This window comes from Phodopus roborovskii, unplaced genomic scaffold (assembly GCF_943737965.1).
Source record: "Phodopus roborovskii unplaced genomic scaffold, PHOROB, whole genome shotgun sequence".
In the NCBI taxonomy this organism is placed as follows: Eukaryota; Metazoa; Chordata; class Mammalia; order Rodentia; family Cricetidae; genus Phodopus; species Phodopus roborovskii.
The window spans coordinates 41,156,043-41,170,060 of record NW_026125281.1 but is presented as its reverse complement, the minus strand read 5'-3'; positions in this window follow the sequence as shown (position 1 = coordinate 41,170,060).

Here is a 14,018-nt window from a genome sequence, read left to right as displayed (position 1 = left end):
AAGGCGGTGGAACTGTGTGGAAGCACAGTTATATATGCGGTGATATATTACCTATGATTTATTAAAGCTTGCCCAGGGATACAGAAAGCAAAGCTAGCCACATGCTACAGAGCCAGGCAGTGGTGATACACACCTTTAATCCCAGCAACCATACTAGTTAAGTCACAGAGCCAGGCAGTGGCGGCACACACCTTTAATCCCAGCACTCAGGAGCCAGAGGTAGATGGGTCTCTGTTAGTTAAAGTCCACACTTAGCTACACGAAATTGATCCATTCCTAAAGAGAAGCAGCTCATGCGAAGGTGATCTCAGCACGTGAGAACCACACGTCTTTGATCGCAGGATGTGAGAGGTATTAAAGGAAGAGGCAGCAGTTTGGGATGGCAGCCTGAGGATTCGTGGAGCTAGCGGCATCACCCCGAGTTAGAGGTTAGAGCTAGTGACCAGCTGCTTTGCTTCCCAGATCTTCAGCTTGAATATCTGTGTCTGGGTTTTTATCAATCACGTTATAGATATCTCTAACATGTTAGCGGTCTGGGATTCAAGCACAGGTCTTTGCCTACTTGTCCTTTTTACTAAAATGCCAGTGAGGAGGGAATGTGGAAGCCCACAGATGTCTGGTTATGTCCTGATCTGCCTCCCACCACACTGGTTCTCTTGCATCAAATGTTCTTCTGTGTAAAGAACAAATTGATCCTTATGTCAATTCTGAAACCACTTTGAAAAGATGCTCTAAAGGAAGAGTTCAGTGGATTGGAATCGGTTTGAAGCAGGCTTGCTATTGGTGTTCACAGTGGCTCACTACCTGAGGAATGATGTGAGAGCATCCTACGACCTGTGCTCCAGACTCAAATGAGCACACCTCAGAAAGTTTGCAGAAGTAGGAATGAGAAAACTAAAAATGTAAAAGGCTACTTTAGTGTAGTGATGTTGTTTTCAGTAAATGCTGAATTTAAGAAATCAAATATTTGTTAGGTTACACTAAAGAGTTTAATGCATTAAACAGCTGTGAAGAGACTGTAGGCATTTAATTTTCCACTAATGCTGAAGCAGTTTTATTCAGTGAGTCTAGGCTTCTGAAATGGTAATAAGTGGCATAATGATAATAACTTTGATTAAGGGTATATAATTTTTTAAAAATACACAATTTGAAAATATTTAATCTTTAATAATATTATAATTTCATACTTGTACATACATGCTATTAAAAAAGCATAGACAATCCACAGACAGCCCCAAGTAATACCCACCATAGATTTATTAACACTAGGGGGAATCAGAGTAGCTGATAGCCTGGTAGTTAAATACTTTAGTCTTCTACCATACACATATGCACGTGTCCAGACAGTCCTAAGTGAAGAAGTAAGAATGGTTAAAATTAGGGCTTGGGGAAGCAGGGCCTATTGGCCAATCATGTGTAAGGTGTAAGGTTTTTTCTCCTGCTGCCAGTCTTGTCCCACCGCTGCGCCAGCCCCAATTAACACACAGAGACTCTGTATTTGATACAATCCTGTTGGCCTGTTACTAGTTTTTTTTTTATCAGCTAGCGCTGTCTTAATTATTAACCCATTTCTATGTATTTCCACGTGATCTTACCGAGAGCGGAGGAATGGCGGTTTTGTTCTCTCCAGACTCTCCATCCTGACTCTTCCTTACTACTTCCTCTTTCCTCCTTGTCTCCTAGACCCACCTATGTTGCTTTTTTATTGGCCAACAGTGCTTTATTCATTAACCAGTATGAGAAACATATACAGAATGACATCTCCCATCATCTCCTCTTTTATGACTAAAATAAAAAGAAGGGTTTTAACCTTAACATAGCAGAATATATCACATAACCAATATCTTTTTAAAGGAAAAAAGGGAATTATGATATAGATATGAATACTTTGTTTTGGAATAGATTTTCATTTATTGATACAATTTAAGGTCAATCTTATGATGTGTATATTTCTCCTTTTGTTTAGGTATTGTGTTTATATAGCTCATTTAGAAATGTAATGTATAATTGAGTACAGTTTATAGATAGTACCTATGATAGTCAGATATTATAGTTAAGTTAGTTAAAATTTCTAGATATACAGACATGTACTTGAGATGGATAGGCATTCTTCAAACCTTTCAAAGACCTACAGAATATGGCATTTAAAATAGTTTAGGGTTTTTCTTGACAGTGAGACATAATTGTTCCTGGCAACACCACCTGCATCAGAAAGGAAGATGGACATTGAAGAAACGCGTTATGAAGTTTGCTTTCAATATGGCAAGACTAGCCATGTGGACAAGATACTGCTCTTGTCTGGACTGTTTGACTTTGTGCTATATAAACTGGACATGCAGGACCCATAGAAAAGTGATTGCTGATTCAAGATGGACATTTATATAGAGTTCCTGCTTCATGGAAGAGTCTGCCAGACAGTCTGCAGGACACAGAGGAAAGTGACTGACAAACTGCCAATACAAGAAGACAGTTTAAAGTTTCCTAATTTGCTGAAGAGTCTGCTAGACACACTATGGCCTATGGGCTGAAGATGGAAGATTACTAAAGAACTTCGGGTGACCAGGCAGTGAGTTGTCTCTGTCATTTCTAGAGTTTATATATTATCCTTCTGTGGTCTTTGATGGAGTTGAAGACAGATAGTTATGGTTATAGTTTTCCTTAGTTAAGCTTAAAGATAAGTTACATATATGATTTTAGACTCACAAATATAGGATAGATGATAGAATAGTTTCTTTTAATCTTGCTAAATGTTAATGGACTAAATATTGTTAACTGTGATTCTTACTAGATAACTGTTGTGTAATATATTTTGCTATGTTAAGGTTAAAACCCTTCTTTTTATTTAGACAGAAAAGAGGAGATGATGGGAGATGCCATTATGTATATATGTTTCTCATACTGGTTAATGAATAAAGCACTGTTGGCCAATAGGAAAGCAAGATAGGAGGGACTAGAAGACAAGGAGGAAAGAGGAAGTAGTGAGTGAGGAGAGCCAAGATGGAGAGTCGGGAGAAAGCAGTATGCCGGCCGGCTCCCCGGTAAGAGAAATACACAGATCAACAGAAATGGGTTAATAATTAAGGCAGGGCTAGCCGATAAGAAACAAGTAACTGGGCCAACAGCATTGTATCAAATACAGAGTCTCTGTGTATTATTTGGGGCTGGTGTGGTGGCGGGACAAGACCAGAGGTGGTGGGCGGAAAAACCATAGTCCTTACAATCATGCACCGCCATTTTGGTCAATAAACTTTCAATGGTGTGCAAACATGGCCACTCATTTCTGTCTGTATCTTCATTCATGCTATAAGAACAGAGTTAAAGAACGTCCATTAAAAGTATACATTGTATAAAACCTTGAGATTCACAGGCAAATAGATTGAATTAGAAAAAAACCATCCTCAATGAGGTAACCCAGCACAGAAAGGAAAAACATGGTATGTACTCACTCATAAGTGGATTTTAGACATAGAACAAAGGATCACCAGCCTACAATCCACATCTCCGGAGAAGCTAGGAAACAAGGAGAACCCTAAGAGAGCCATGCATAGTCCCCTGGAGAAGGGGAAAGGGACAAGATCTCCTGAGCAAACTGGGAGCACTGGTGGAGAGGGGAGGGAGATAGGAGAAAGAGGAGGGAGGAGGAGAGGGGGAGGGGAGCATGAGGGATCAGGAAGATCGAGTTGGGGAAGAATAGAGAAGGAGAGCAAGAAAAGGGGTACCTTAATAGAGGGGGCCATTATAGATTTAAAAAGAAATCTGGCGCCAGGAAAATGTCCAGAGATCCACAAGATGACCCCAACTAAGAATTTAAGAAGTAGTGAAGAGGCTACCTTAAATGCCCTTCCCCGGTAATGAGAATGATGATTATCTTAAATGCCAGCCTTCAACCAGTAGCCAGTGGAAGCAGAAGCAGAGAGTCACAGGCAAGCACTGAGTGGAACTCCTGGACTCCAGTTGCAGAGAGGGAGGGGTCAATACCGTGCTGGGAAAACCCACAGAAGCAGCTTACAGGAGCAAGTGACAGTGCATGGGCCCCCGTCTGACAGCTGGGGAACCACAGGACCAAACTAGGCTCTCTGAATGTGGGTGTCAGTGAGGGGGCCTGGTCTGTCTATGCGGCCTCTGCCAGTGGAACCAGTATTTATCCCTAGTTCATGAATAGACTTTGGGAGCCCCTTCCCTATGGAGAGATACTTTCTCAGCCTAGATACATGGGGGAGGGCCTAGGCCTGCCAAATGATGTGACAGATTTTGATGATCCCTATTGGAGGCCTCACTCTCTCTTGGGGAGTGGATAAGGGGTAGGATGGGAGTTGGTGAGGGGCATGGGAGGGTGGGAGGGGGAGGGAACTGGGATTGGTATGTAAAATAATATTGTTTTTAATTTAGATAAAAATCTGTATGCATTGTAAAGGGGGCGCTATCATCTGCTATCATCTATACGCATTGTAAAGGGGGCGCTATCATCTATACACATTGTAAAGGGGGCGCTATCATCTATACGCATTGTAAAGGGGGCGCTATCATCTATACGCATTGTAAAGGGGGCGCTATCATCTATACACATTGTAAAGGGGGCGCTATCATCTATACGCATTGTAAAGGGGGCGCTATCATCTATACGCATTGTAAAGGGGGCGCTATCATCTATACACATTGTAAAGGGGGCGCTATCATCTATACACATTGTAAAGGGGGCGCTATCATCTATACGCATTGTAAAGGGGGCGCTATCATCTATACACATTGTAAAGGGGGCGCTATCATCTATCTGCATTGTAAAGGGGGCGCTATCATCTATACGCATTGTAAAGGGGGCGCTATCATCTATACACATTGTAAAGGGGGCGCTATCATCTATACACATTGTAAAGGGGGCGCTATCATCTATACGCATTGTAAAGGGGGGCGCTATCATCTATACACATTGTAAAGGGGGCGCTATCATCTATCTGCATTGTAAAGGGGGCGCTATCATCTATACGCATTGTAAAGGGGGCGCTATCATCTATACACATTGTAAAGGGGGCGCTATCATCTGTACGCATTGTAAAGGGGGCGCTATCATCTATACACATTGTAAAGGGGGCGCTATCATCTATACGCATTGTAAAGGGGGCGCTATCATCTATACACATTGTAAAGGGGGCGCTATCATCTATACACATTGTAAAGGGGGCTATCATCTGTACGCATTGTAAAGGGGGCGCTATCATCTATACACATTGTAAAGGGGGCGCTATCATCTATACGCATTGTAAAGGGGGCGCTATCATCTATACACATTGTAAAGGGGGCTATCATCTGTACGCATTGTAAAGGGGGCGCTATCATCTATACACATTGTAAAGGGGGCGCTATCATCTATACGCATTGTAAAGGGGGCGCTATCATCTATACACATTGTAAAGGGGGCGCTATCATCTATCTGCATTGTAAAGGGGGCGCTATCATCTATACACATTGTAAAGGGGGCGCTATCATCTATACACATTGTAAAGGGGGCGCTATCATCTATACACATTGTAAAGGGGGCGCTATCATCTATACACATTGTAAAGGGGGCGCTATCATCTATACACATTGTAAAGGGGGCGCTATCATCTATACGCATTGTAAAGGGGGCGCTATCATCTATACGCATTGTAAAGGGGGTGCTATCATCTATACGCATTGTAAAGGGGGGCGCTATCATCTATACGCATTGTAAAGGGGGCGCTATCATCTATACGCATTGTAAAGGGGGGCGCTATCATCTATACGCATTGTAAAGGGGGCTATCATCTATGTGCATTGTAAAGGGGGCGCTATCATCTATGCGCATTGTAAAGGGGGCGCTATCATCTATACACATTGTAAAGGGGGCGCTATCATCTATACGCATTGTAAAGGGGGCGCTATCATCTATACGCATTGTAAAGGGGGCGCTATCATCTATCTGCATTGTAAAGGGGGCGCTATCATCTATACACATTGTAAAGGGGGCGCTATCATCTATACACATTGTAAAGGGGGCGCTATCATCTATACACATTGTAAAGGGGGCGCTATCATCTATACGCATTGTAAAGGGGGCGCTATCATCTATACGCATTGTAAAGGGGGTGCTATCATCTATACGCATTGTAAAGGGGGGCTATCATCTATACGCATTGTAAAGGGGGTGCTATCATCTATACGCATTGTAAAGGGGGCTATCATCTATACGCATTGTAAAGGGGGCTATCATCTATACGCATTGTAAAGGGGGCTATCATCTATGTGCATTTTAAAGGGGGCGCTATCATCTATACACATTGTAAAGGGGGCGCTATCATCTATACGCATTGTAAAGGGGGCGCTATCATCTATCTGCATTGTAAAGGGGGCGCTATCATCTATACGCATTGTAAAGGGGGCGCTATCATCTATCTGCATTGTAAAGGGGGCGCTATCATCTATACACATTGTAAAGGGGGCGCTATCATCTATACACATTGTAAAGGGGGCGCTATCATCTATACACATTGTAAAGGGGGCGCTATCATCTATACGCATTGTAAAGGGGGCGCTATCATCTATACGCATTGTAAAGGGGGTGCTATCATCTATACGCATTGTAAAGGGGGCGCTATCATCTATACGCATTGTAAAGGGGGCGCTATCATCTATACGCATTGTAAAGGGGGCTATCATCTATACGCATTGTAAAGGGGGCTATCATCTATGTGCATTGTAAAGGGGGCGCTATCATCTATGCGCATTGTAAAGGGGGCGCTATCATCTATGCGCATTGTAAAGGGGGCGCTATCATCTATACACATTGTAAAGGGGGCGCTATCATCTATACGCATTGTAAAGGGGGCGCTATCATCTATACACATTGTAAAGGGGGCGCTATCATCTATACACATTGTAAAGGGGGCGCTATCATCTGTATGCATTGTAAAGGGGGCGCTATCATCTGTACGCATTGTAAAGGGGGCGCTATCATCTATACACATTGTAAAGGGGGCGCTATCATCTATACACATTGTAAAGGGGGCGCTATCATCTATACGCATTGTAAAGGGGGCGCTATCATCTATACGCATTGTAAAGGGGGCGCTATCATCTATACGCATTGTAAAGGGGGCGCTATCATCTATACGCATTGTAAAGGGGGCGCTATCATCTATACGCATTGTAAAGGGGGCGCTATCATCTATACGCATTGTAAAGGGGGCGCTATCATCTATACGCATTGTAAAGGGGGCGCTATCATCTATACGCATTGTAAAGGGGGCGCTATCATCTATACGCATTGTAAAGGGGGCGCTATCATCTATACGCATTGTAAAGGGGGCGCTATCATCTATACGCATTGTAAAGGGGGCGCTATCATCTATACGCATTGTAAAGGGGGGCGCTATCATCTATACGCATTGTAAAGGGGGCGCTATCATCTATACGCATTGTAAAGGGGGCGCTATCATCTATACGCATTGTAAAGGGGGGCTATCATCTATACGCATTGTAAAGGGGGCTATCATCTATACGCATTGTAAAGGGGGCTATCATCTATGTGCATTGTAAAGGGGGCGCTATCATCTATGCGCATTGTAAAGGGGGCGCTATCATCTATACACATTGTAAAGGGGGCGCTATCATCTATACGCATTGTAAAGGGGGCGCTATCATCTATACGCATTGTAAAGGGGGCGCTATCATCTATCTGCATTGTAAAGGGGGCGCTATCATCTATACACATTGTAAAGGGGGCGCTATCATCTATACACATTGTAAAGGGGGCGCTATCATCTATACACATTGTAAAGGGGGCGCTATCATCTATACGCATTGTAAAGGGGGCGCTATCATCTATACGCATTGTAAAGGGGGTGCTATCATCTATACGCATTGTAAAGGGGGGCTATCATCTATACGCATTGTAAAGGGGGTGCTATCATCTATACGCATTGTAAAGGGGGCGCTATCATCTATACGCATTGTAAAGGGGGTGCTATCATCTATACGCATTGTAAAGGGGGCGCTATCATCTATACACATTGTAAAGGGGCGCTATCATCTATACACATTGTAAAGGGGGCGCTATCATCTATACGCATTGTAAAGGGGGCGCTATCATCTATACGCATTGTAAAGGGGGCGCTATCATCTATCTGCATTGTAAAGGGGCGCTATCATCTATACACATTGTAAAGGGGGCGCTATCATCTATACACATTGTAAAGGGGGCGCTATCATCTATACACATTGTAAAGGGGGCTATCATCTATACGCATTGTAAAGGGGGCGCTATCATCTATACGCATTGTAAAGGGGGTGCTATCATCTATACGCATTGTAAAGGGGGCGCTATCATCTATACGCATTGTAAAGGGGGCGCTATCATCTATACGCATTGTAAAGGGGGCTATCATCTATACGCATTGTAAAGGGGGCTATCATCTATGTGCATTGTAAAGGGGGCGCTATCATCTATGCGCATTGTAAAGGGGGCGCTATCATCTATGCGCATTGTAAAGGGGGCGCTATCATCTATACGCATTGTAAAGGGGGCGCTATCATCTATACGCATTGTAAAGGGGGCGCTATCATCTGTACGCATTGTAAAGGGGGCGCTATCATCTGTACGCATTGTAAAGGGGGCGCTATCATCTGTACGCATTGTAAAGGGGGCGCTATCATCTATACGCATTGTAAAGGGGGCGCTATCATCTATACGCATTGTAAAGGGGGCGCTATCATCTATACGCATTGTAAAGGGGGCGCTATCATCTATACGCATTGTAAAGGGGGCGCTATCATCTATACGCATTGTAAAGGGGGCGCTATCATCTATACGCATTGTAAAGGGGGCACTATCATCTATACGCATTGTAAAGGGGGCGCTATCATCTATACACATTGTAAAGGGGGCGCTATCATCTATCTGCATTATAAAGGGGGCGCTATCATCTATACGCATTGTAAAGGGGGCACTATCTATACGCATTGTAAAGGGGGCGCTATCATCTATACGCATTGTAAAGGGGGCGCTATCATCTATACGCATTGTAAAGGGGGCGCTATCATCTATACGCATTGTAAAGGGGGCGCTATCATCTATACGCATTGTAAAGGGGGCGCTATCATCTATACGCATTGTAAAGGGGGGCGCTATCATCTATGCGCATTGTAAAGGGGGGCGCTATCATCTATACACATTGTAAAGGGGGCGCTATCATCTATACACATTGTAAAGGGGGCGCTATCATCTATACACATTGTAAAGGGGGCGCTATCATCTATACACATTGTAAAGGGGGCGCTATCATCTATACACATTGTAAAGGGGGCGCTATCATCTATACACATTGTAAAGGGGGCGCTATCATCTGTACGCATTGTAAAGGGGGCTATCATCTATACGCATTGTAAAGGGGGCTATCATCTGTACGCATTGTAAAGGGGGCGCTATCATCTATACACATTGTAAAGGGGGCGCTATCATCTATACACATTGTAAAGGGGGCGCTATCATCTATACACATTGTAAAGGGGGCGCTATCATCTATACACATTGTAAAGGGGGTGTTATCATCTATACACATTGTAAAGGGGGCGCTATCATCTATACACATTGTAAAGGGGGTGTTATCATCTATACGCATTGTAAAGGGGGTGCTATCATCTATACGCATTGTAAAGGGGGCGCTATCATCTGTACGCATTGTAAAGGGGGCGCTATCATCTGTACGCATTGTAAAGGGGGCGCTATCATCTATACGCATTGTAAAGGGGGCGCTATCATCTATACGCATTGTAAAGGGGGCGCTATCATCTATACGCATTGTAAAGGGGGCGCTATCATCTATACGCATTGTAAAGGGGGCGCTATCATCTATACGCATTGTAAAGGGGGCGCTATCATCTATACGCATTGTAAAGGGGGCGCTATCATCTATACGCATTGTAAAGGGGGCGCTATCATCTATACGCATTGTAAAGGGGGCGCTATCATCTATACGCATTGTAAAGGGGGCGCTATCATCTATACACATTGTAAAGGGGGCGCTATCATCTATACGCATTGTAAAGGGGGCGCTATCATCTATGTGCATTGTAAAGGGGGCGCTATCATCTATACGCATTGTAAAGGGGGTACTTTCATAACCATTTACAGCAATGAGTAATTGAGAGGATCCACCAGAGATTAAGCTGATGGGACAAGGAAGATCTCTATACCTCTCTACAGATATATAGTTGTATTTTGGTAGAGAATCCCAGATTAAGCTGAAAGGATTTGTCAATTTCAGGCCAGATTTGAGGTTTTACTCCACAGCAAAGTTCGTCTTGCCCAATTTCTTCTTCTTTCAAGAGACATGGGGTCCATCTGTTCCCCAAGAATGGATCATCATAAACTTAGCTCCTGAGGCAAATAACAGACATTCAATACTCGTTTAAAGATTAGTTGCTATGGCTTCATGGTATCTTTGGAAAGGTTTGCCTGTAACTAAGATCCAATAGGTTATTTTAGGGAGTTTCTGGTGGCTTTCTAGAGGATGTCCCTGGATACTGGCAAAGCTTCATCAGGATGTTCTGTATATCAGATTTCCCCCTAACTGCCAGTAGAATTGGCTCCAAGTTCTTGGCCATTAAAAAAATAGCCAAGAGTCAGGTAGGCAGTCTGTATAGTTAGTTTATGCACACACCAACAGGGATAAGCTTCTCTGAACGCCAGTGAACTCTATGGCTTGGTTCTGTTCTAATCTGGGTTTAAGGGACTCAGGCTAGTGAGCACAGATAGGAAACCCTGGTGTTATATTGCTACAGCACAGAACTGGTTCCTCAGAGCCACAGAACTGTTCAGATTGTCATCTCCTCAACCTTGACCTTTCCCTTCCCCATCTTGTTAGTGTCTTCAGAAGGAAGCTTCACCTTTCGGAGAGAAGTGTTTATATAGGTCTGTGTCTATTGATTCTTGAGATGTTTCACATGTCAAGTCTTGGGACTCCTCTGTCTTTAGCTAAGTCTTGGACCTCCCAGTTCCTCGGTTTTCCCTGTAAGTGGCTCTTGGCTGATGGGCCTCCTGGATGGTTCCTTATGTGGATGCTCACTTTGGTCTTACACAGGGAGAACACTTGGCTAAAGCAGATGTGATGTAAATGGAAAAACGGTCCATGGTTATTAACTACTATCCAACTTTGTAAATGGTGGCATTTGTGTCTGAGGTTAGCTTATCCATCCTTCTTTGCAGAATTAACAGCTGTGATCCCTGGAGACATGCATCACCTCAAACACTGCAAGTGAAGAAAATGGCTCCTAATGGTACCTGTCTGAGAACAGCAATACTCAAGCAGGAATTTTATATAGCTTTGTAAAATACCTTCCAATCATGCAGAGTGCAAGCTTGCTGTCCTTAAAGTGTGACAGGTCTTCTTCAATACTCTGGGTGTCCAAGGTCAAGAACTTAAGTTAAAATACATACCAGATCCTCACGGAGATACTGATGACCATCACTCGCTTCCTCTCTTCTTTCCAGCCTTGCTCTGCAGGAGACCAAGCCTGAGCCACTTTCCTCCTCATGGCTGTCCTACACTAGCTCTGAATATCAGGCTGGTCTTGAGTACACAAAGATCTGCCTGTCCCTGCATCCCAAGTGCTGGGATTAAAGGTGTGAAACACCACCGCCAGGCTAAATTGTCTTCTATTAGAAACACAAACTGCTCAGTGGTCTTGGTAAAGCAGTTTACAAATATCCATAAACTGTAATCCTAACTCTCAGGATGCTGAGGCAGGTAGGGAGAGTGCCATGGGTTCAAGGTTATCCTGGGTTATATACTGAGTTCTAGGCTAGCTCAGGTTAAAGAGTGAGACAAACCCCAAACCAAATCAATACAAAAGCCCAAAACCCCTTCTAAAAACAAAATGGAAACAAACATATATATATATATATATATATATATATATATATATATATATATATATTAGTTCTCTTAGAAAATGTAGAAAAAGAACTTTTGGACTATGCAAATAAGGACCATGCTATACAGTTGCTCAGGGTCTAGATTCCTGGTCAGACCAGAACTCCTTAAATTTAAATTTATTATACTCATGGCCCGCTTTAGTCTGAGAAATGTTTACATGACCAGTATTCAAATTAAACAGTACTGATAATAAATCATAATTTTATTTTGAAACACATTCAACATACATATAATTTTGTAATTTGTTAAAGAAAAGCATCTTTGAATACTAATGAGATGATATGCTTTTTATTCTTACATAGAGAATCAAATCTTGGTTGAATATTTATAGAGCATCTTCAACCTTTCTCTGAGCTGATCAGTATTTTGGTTTCCTAATCATCGAACTCAAGAATGGTGCTATGCATAAATACACAGTACAAACGGCAGTGGTAGTTTAGAGGCATTTCAGAAATTGTTGGAAATTGTCTTAATCCCATTTCAAAATCTCAAACAGCAATTTAAAAAAAATCTAGCTTTTAATACAATAAGATCAAAGATACATTCTCTAGTTACTTACATGCCGAGGAATGACAGTAGAGTGAGCACATCACACAGGCAATGAAAACATTACAGTTCATAGTCTTGAATCTGAGTGTTGGCTTGTGCTGTGTGGCGTGGTACCGTGTGCATCCAATGTGCTCAGGAAACATGCTCAGAACCAAGGCTGCAAACACAGCACAGCTCAGTGCTAGTCAGACACGTCTTGAATTCATTACAAATTTGACTTTGACATAATTTTTGTTGCACTTTCAGAAAACTTCTATTGTCACATTTTTTTTTTTTTTTTTTTTTTGCAAATTCATTTATGTGACCTCCACATGGGTTGGTGACACAGAGTTTGGGAAGCTGGGGTCCAGATGGTGTAGGGTGGGCCAGTACACTGGAGTAAACTGTGAGTGTTTGGGAAGGGAGGGCTCTGTGTCTCCCTTGCTTCTAGGCCACTGGGAAGAACGTCTTCCTCAGCATAGGCTTCTTTCCCACAAGTCTTGCATCAGGTCTGAGGAAAGCACTTCGGTTGCTACTCTGGACCTTCCCCCCCTTTTTCTTTGCTTTCCTTTTGTATTTAGAAAGTTACTTTTAAGTAAGTATACAAAGTAATGAATGGTCTTCATTGTGGCAGTTACACACTCTTTGTCCTCATTCAGCCCTTTTTGTTGCTTTTCCTTACCCTCCCTGCCCACCCTCTGCTCCCCGCCCCCCACCCCACCCCCACTTGTTGGTTCCCTTTCTCCCCTTAGACAGTCCTTCTGCCTTTATGTGTCACCAACTCCTTTACCACCCCGACAAGATCTCTTATTGCTCTTTCATGGGCCCCTTTCCATTTCTCTTCACACACACATACACACACCACACACACACACACACACACACACACACACACACACACACACAGATTTTGTCTGTGAGAAAAAGAAATTACATTGCCTTTGTCTTTCTAAGTCTGTCTTATTTCGCTTAACAGGATGATTTCCAATTCTATCCATTGTCTTGCAGATGTCATGCCTCCCATTTTCTTTATGGGTGAACAGTAAACACAAGAACAGTGTGATTCCATCCCTGGGTCATGCCAACATTCCCAGAAGCTTCTCATGAAAAGAGATGCCAAGGCAGTAGCTGAAAAACAGAACCCGCCCAGATCCCATGAACAGATTAACAGATAAAGAACATGTAGTACACATGCATGCTGGAACTCTTCAACCATAAAGAAATGTAGGGTCTACATGTTTCAGGCATTAGGAAGGGTCTGCACACGTCATACTTCTTTTTCAGAGCAGGGCAGTGGGGGGGGGGGTTCAACTTTAAATATAGTGAACAACATATTCCAGAACAGAACACAAGATCACTGTGAACAGCGTAATCCTTTACCAGGAACGATCCTCCTCTACCCATGGCTTTTAGTGCAGTGCCTTCTCAGCTGCTGTTGAAAGACCCTCGGAGGGCTTGGGCCCTCACGCCCGGACTCAGGGGCCCCCCTAAATCACTCACGAGAAGCGGTCTTGATGCAAAAGCATGAGGTCTTTTATA